Here is a 7253-nt window from a genome sequence, read left to right as displayed (position 1 = left end):
AGTCTTGCTTTGTCGCCCAGGTTGCAGTGATGCGATCTCGGCTCACTGCAAGCTCCGCCTCCCGGGTTCACGCCATTCTCCTGCCTCCCGAGTAGCTGGGACTACAGGCGCCCACCACCATGCCCGCTAGTATTTTGTATTTTTAGTAGAGATGAGGTTTCACCGTGTTAGCCAGGATGGTCTTTATCTCCTGACCTTATGATCCGCCCGCCTCAGCCTCCCAAAGTGCTGGGATTACAGGCGTGAGCCACAGTGCCTGGCCAGAATGCATTTTTCCTCCCACACCAAAGCACCTGCAGTATGGGTGAAGCAGCCTGGAGCCTGGCTGCATAAGCCTGCACAGCAGGAGGGTCCCAGCAGGAGGGTCGAGGTGCCACTGCCTGGGTCCAGCTCACAGGCTGCCAGGGAGGCTCCGATCTGGCTCCCTGGTGCTGGCAGTGTCCTGTTCCCAGGATCTGCACGTGGGGGTGCCTTCCTGCATCTCCCCATCAGTGGTAGGTGCTCCTCCCAGCTCCCTCTTGCAGGCCTGGAGACAGCGGCCTGCACCTCAACCCTACTGCATGCCAGTGAAGCGAAGCACCCCGGGCCAGAAGCCCCACAGCTGTTGGCCCTGGTTTGGACACCAGGCAGGGGGCACCACAGCAGGAGCTAGCAGCTCAGCCCCGATTCTGTGGCCCCGAGTGCCCCGTTGCTGATGGCCCTGTGTTCTGGGCGCGGACCAAGGAGGAGCAGGTGTGGAAGGCGCCTCAGGCAGGCCCTGGGCTCCGTGGGCGTCTTGTGCTCGGAGATTTTGAGGCCATTTGCATCCAGCTCCGCCAACCAGAGCTCTAAGCTGCAGCGGCGGCCACCCGCAACAGCGCCACCACTAGTGTCTTGGGGGCTTTCTTCAGAGGAGGCTGTCAGCATCCTCGAGTTCCAGGCGCTCTAGCCCCAGTCCTGCTTCAAGAGGCTTTTTCCCACCACAGGCTTCTCCTCAGTGGCCAGAAAGCTGGGCCAACTCCCATGAACTTTGCCAGTAACGCAAGGCTGTCACTGACATTTGTGGCGCCAAGACTTGCGCACGCGGATTGCACACATCGGCCACTTCCTGCACCACGTGCAATGACACGCGCACGCCTCACGCGCACGCCTCATAACGTCTGAGGCGCGCGCCCCGCACGCGCGCCCCGCACGCGCGCCCCGCACGCGCGCCCCGCACGCGCGCCCCGCACGCGCGCCCCGCACGCGCGCCCCGCACGCGCGCCCCGCACGCGCATAACGGCTTGGCTTACCTGTAACGGGTACGCTTCGCTTCGCGTTCCTCGCTTGGCCTTGCGTTCCTAGCTTGGCTTGGCTGTTAGTCGCTTTGCCTGGTGTTTCTTGCTTGGATTGGCGTTTCCTCCCTCGCATTCCTTTGCTGGGCTTGACCTTTTCTCTGCTGGGTTTGGCATTCCCTTGACTGGGCTGGGTGTTTCCTTGGGAGGGGGGGCTTGGCCTTTCCTGGGGTGGGCGTGGGGTCCCCCTGGTGGGCGTGGGCTTTCCCCGGGTGGGTGTGGGTTTTCCCTGGGTGGGGTGGGCTGGGCTCCCTTGCTGGGGTTGGCAAGTTTTGGCTGGGATTGACCTTTCTCTTCAAACAGATTGGAAACCCAGGGTTTCCTGCTAGTTGGTGAAACTGGTTGGTAGACGCGATCTGTTCGCTACTACCGGCCTCCCCTGGCTGTTAAAAGCAGATGGTGGCTGAGGTTTGTTCAATGCCCGCTGCCTCTGCTGTGAAGAAGCCATTTGGTCTCAGGAGCAAGATGGGCAAGTGGTGCCACCACCGCTTCCCCTGCTGCAGGGGGAGCGGCAAGAGCAACATGGGCACTTCTGGAGACCACGACGACTCCTTTATGAAGACGCTCAGGAGCAAGATGGGCAAGTGTTGCCACCACTGCTTCCCCTGCTGCAAGGGGAGCGGCACGAGCAATGTGGGCACTTCTGGAGACCATGACAACTCCTTTATGAAGACACTCAGGAGCAAGATGGGCAAGTGGTGCTGTCACTGCTTCCCCTGCTGCAGGGGGAGTGGCAAGAGCAACGTGGGCACTTGGGGAGACTACGACGACAGCGCCTTCATGGAGCCGAGGTACCACGTCCGTCGAGAAGATCTGGACAAGCTCCACAGAGCTGCCTGGTGGGGTAAAGTCCCCAGAAAGGATCTCATCGTCATGCTCAGGGACACTGACATGAACAAGAGGGACAAGCAAAACAGGTAACCGGGCCTGGGATGGGAGGAGGCGGGACATGGGGGCATGATGGGGACATACCCTCCTGGTGCAGGGAGGGAGGAGCCAGGCTTTCTCTTCCTCCGCAGGCCCCACACCACCCTGGGCGTGGAAACCTCAGAGAGGTCAGGGCCCAGGTCCCTTTATAAACAGCAACACAAAAACAAAACTTTAACTGATTTCCAATCCAATTATAATTTCCCTTATAGAACACTAATAGACGGTTTTAAAGTGATTTAACTCGCAAAATTAAGTCGATGCAGCAGATTATTTTTAATGTACACATTTTAAAACAATGTTCTAGACGCTATAGAAAGGTGTATATTGAGAACTAAGTCCCATAATATATCAACTTCTGGGCTAAATATTTTTCAAATAAAATCCAATATGGATTTTATATCGATGTGTACCCTATGTAAATACGTTCTTTACTGAGTAACCTTAAAAGGAAACTGAAATGGGAAGTATGGTTCATATCTTTGAATAGGAAGGTTCGTTTTTCTTAAGATGTGAGCTTTTTCTGTGTTTATCACTTTTACATAAGCCAAATAAAAATAGCAAAGTCTTAGTGTCTTTAAATTGCACATGATGTATTTTATCATTGTGATAAATTGATTTTTTGTAACAGAATGGAAAAAGACTTGCTTTTCCAGATATCAAAATGTGCGTGTGTTATTTCCACAAATTGTTTACTAACAGCTGAAAAGACATAAATGAACAGAACAGAATAGGAAATTCAGAAATACCCAAATATATGTAAGAATTTAGCACTTGATAATGGTGATGTTTCATATTGGTAAAACAAGGTGAATTATTCATAAATTAAATGCATGCTGTTTGGAGAAAACTACCTAGATTTTTATGTCACAAAAATAAGTTCCTGGAGTGTAGATTAAAAAATTTAAAGATACAAAAGAAGAAAAGTACCAGAAGAAAACACAAATGCCTGTTTATATGTGCAAATATTTATTTATTTTTCTGAGACAGACTCTCACTCCATAGCCCAGGCTGGAGTGCAGTGGTGCAATATCAGCTCACTACAACCTCTGGTTCCTGGTTCAAGTAATTCTCTGCCTCAGCCTACCAAGTAGCTGGGATTACAGGCACCCACCACCATGCCTGGCTAATTTTTTGTGTTCTTAATCAAGATGGGATTTCACCATCTTTGCCAGGCTGGTCTTGAACTCCTGTCCTTGTGATCCACCCACCTCAGCCTCCCAAAGTGCTGAGATTACAGTCATGAGCCACTGAAACCGGCATATATATATGCAGATATAATAAAATAAGCTCAATTTAAAATTGGGCAAGGTACTTTTTTGCATGTCTACCAGTGACCTGTGCACATAGTAAAACATAGCATTCCTGCTAAGAGAAGGAATTGAAGTTAGAAGAGGAATGAAAGACTATTTTCTGTTTAAGTTAGAAGAGGAATGAAAGGCCAGCCATGGTGGCTCATGCCTGTAATCCCAGCACTTTAGGAGGCCAAGGCAGGTGGATCACGAGGTCAGGAGTTTGATACTAGCCTGGCCAGCATGGTGAAACCCGTTTCTACTAAAAATACAAAGAATTAGCTGGGCATGGTGGCATGAACCTGTAATCCTAGCTACTCAGGAGGCTGAGGCAGGAAAATTGCTTGAACCAGGGAGACAGAGGTTGCAGTGAGCTGAGATTGCACCACTACACTCCAGCCTGGGTGATGGAGTGAGACTCCATCTCAAAAAAATAAATAAATAAAAATAAATAAATAAATATAAAGGAATGAAATACTGTTTTCTGTCCACAAAGTTTGTGGGGGTGAAGAACAATGGTACTTATATACTTGCTGAAAGTTTAAGTTGCTGCAACTTTTCAAATAGACACTTTGATGGTAAGAACCACATTTTTAAAATGTGTATGCCTTTTACCCATCTATTCCATTATACTGAAATATCTATATGAAACAGACACAGCTGTTTTTCTTAGTATTGCTTAAAATAGCCATGTATTGAGAAGAACTCATATGAAGATTTTATGAACAAATTTCAGTGCATCCATAGGATGGAATAATATGTAACCATTGAGGGTGTCAGTAGATACAGAGATATGTCGGCATGCAGAGATGTACTTTGCTATATTGAGTGAGAAAAAATCAGTTTGTTATACATATACACAAACAGAATCTGCTCTTGTGTTAGCTGGAAATATGTGGAAAATATAATCAAACTTATTTCTGGGGATTTGTAAGTGAAGTTTTTCCCTTTCTCTTATCTGTGATTTCTGCAATGAACATCTGAAAAGTTTTAGTTAAGTTTCATTAGTAATGAAATAGTCCTTGGGAAGAGAAGGAATATGCTACTTGCATAGATACAAATAATTTCTCACATTCTATTATTTATTTTTATACCTGTGGATGGCTATCTTCTGTGAACTTTTACCCTCTTCAGAAGTAGAGGGCTTCTGTTTACCTCTTCTGGTAGATTTTATTGTATATACATTTTATTATATATAGATTAACGTGTAAATAGTATGGATTAATTATTTTAGTTTAGTTATATATTTATGAAAACTAAAATAGCAAATATAAATGATCGTTACTATCGCAAATGTATTGCTCAACAGGAGTTTTCTTTTAAAAATATTGAACTTCCAACCTATGTTTATCCATTCTTTCAATCCGTTTAGTCATCAAACATAAGCCAGACACCTATTATATGACAGGCATATTCTGCCATCTCTCAGGATCCTTCCACCTTTGAAAACTTCATGTTTACCTGCTGTGCCTGAGCAAGCTGAGAGAATCAAAATTGGGGCATTAGGACTTAATCTCAATTGAAGCTTTTCCTCCCTCCTTTCAAACAAAAGCACTTCTGAAGGTGGAAAATAGTAAAAGATAACCCTTAACTGCCCTTTTGAAAATTTATAAGACTTGGGTAAAGACTGTTTTAGCTGTTTTAAGAACTTAAATGTGGTACATAAACAGCATGGGATACTATGTAGCCATAAAAGAAAGAACAAGAGCCTGTCCTTTGCAGGGACATGGATGGTGTTGAAGGCCATTATCCTTAGCAAACTAACATAGGAAGAGAAAACCAAATACTGCATGGTCTCACTTATAGGTGGAGCTAAATGAGGAGAACACACAGACACCTAGAGGGAAGCAACACACACTGGGGCCTATCAGAGGGTGGAGGGTGAGAGGAAGGAAAGAAGCAGGAAATAGAACTAACGGGTACTAGGCTTAACACCTGGGTAATGAAATAATCTGTACAACCAACCCCCTTGGAACACGTTTACCTATGTTAACCAACCTGCGCATCCTGCACCTGTATCCCCGAATGTAAAAGTTGAAAAAAGCTCCACAAATAGTTTCATAAATCCATTTTAAAAAGAGAAAATTTATAACAGTCTTAAATCCTAATATGAATGATTGGAAATATCTGATGTACATACATTGTATAAATCTAAGTATTGAAAAAAATGAGCCCATGCTATTCATTTGAATTTCAAGTTTTCTTTGGCTTAAAGTTTTTGAAAACCAAAGTAAGAAATAGATTATTTTAGAAAATTGTTTTTGTTTTCACCTCAGCCCTCTTATTCCATAGTTCTTTTAAGAACTAAAATTTATCTAAATGCTAGTCATCTGACTGGAACTGCCCCAGACCTGTTATATTATAACATATTCTACTTAATGTAAGGCACCAGGGATTGTATGATGCCCCATTATTTTATGTCTCACTAAGAAAATTATTTAAATGCTGCCAATTATAATTATAGTAAATCATGAATTATAAGTGGTATTTCAGTGTAAGAAATGTTAAAACATGGAGACAATGATCATCTTAGACTCAATAAATTACAGTACAACGCTACCTGTAATCTTTAAAATGTACCTGAAAGTGTAGGTATAATTGTATCATTTCACTTAATTCAAATGTTGTCTTTAGCGGTATTAGTAAAAATTATAATATCTTACAATTTTTGAGCTGTTATTTGTGTTAGGAACTATTCTATATTTTGTGTAGAGTCTTATTTAAGCATTACAGTGGTTTCCTCTGAGAAACTGACTATTTTCATTCCCATTTTATTGATGAGGAAATTGAGACACAAAAAGGCTAAGCAACAGCTAGGAAGTGACAGAGCTTCAAGTAGGATTCCAGCCCAAGTTGAATGTCATCCAAGAGCTATGCTCTTTCTATTCAAATAGGCTGCTCTTTCATTAATACAGTGACTAATGAGAGGTAATAAGTAGTGTGCTTTCTTCAAAGGAAAATTGAGTTTGTTTTGAAGGCAGAGTAATAGGCTATTCAGTGTTTGCAACTACATGAATCATTAATGTGGCATTAGCTAGTGCACTACAATTTCCTGAAGTCTTCTCACTCTCATAGGATTGCTCTACATTTGGCCTCTGCCAATGGAAATTCAGAAGTAGTACAACTCCTGCTGGACAGACGATGTCAACTTAATATCCTTGACAACAAAAAAAGGACAGCTCTGATAAAGGTATGCAGTAGTCAACTATATCAGCGTGAGATGGGTTTGATTTCAATAGATAGCATAAAAATGAGTTTTCTCATTTAAATATAACTAGTTGGTGAAAGCTGTGGAATGTTATTTTGAATTCCTAGGACTTATAATTTGTTTTTGGTCTAATACTGACAGGCCGTACAATGCCAGGAAGATGAATGTGTGTTAATGTTGCTGGAACATGGCGCTGATCGAAATATTCAAGATGAGTATGGAAATACCGCTCTACACTATGCTATCTACAATGAAGATAAATTAATGGCCAAAGCACTGCTCTTATATGGTGCTGATATTGAATCAAAAAACAAGGTATAGATCTACCAATTTTATCTTCAAAATACTGAAATGCATTCGTGTTAACATTGACCTGTGTAAGGGACAGTTTTCCATATTTGGAAGCTCAAGCATAACCTGAATGAAAATATTTTGAAATGACTTAATTATCTAAGACTTTATTTTAAATATTGTTACTTTTAAAGAAGCATTAGAGGGTACAGTTTTTTCAGT

The 7253-nt window shown here is 43.4% G+C and overlaps 1 pseudogene; it reads left to right on the top strand.

Annotated features, from left to right (window-relative positions):
• The first annotated feature begins 1252 nt into the window (after positions 1 to 1252).
• LOC117978754 (POTE ankyrin domain family member B3-like) overlaps positions 1253 to 7253 on the top strand; it is a 32039-nt pseudogene continuing 26038 nt past the window's right edge.

This window comes from Pan paniscus, chromosome 16, assembly GCF_029289425.2.
Source record: "Pan paniscus chromosome 16, NHGRI_mPanPan1-v2.0_pri, whole genome shotgun sequence".
NCBI classification, from domain to species: domain Eukaryota; kingdom Metazoa; phylum Chordata; class Mammalia; order Primates; family Hominidae; genus Pan; species Pan paniscus.
This window is presented reverse-complemented; position numbering and strand designations above follow the sequence as displayed.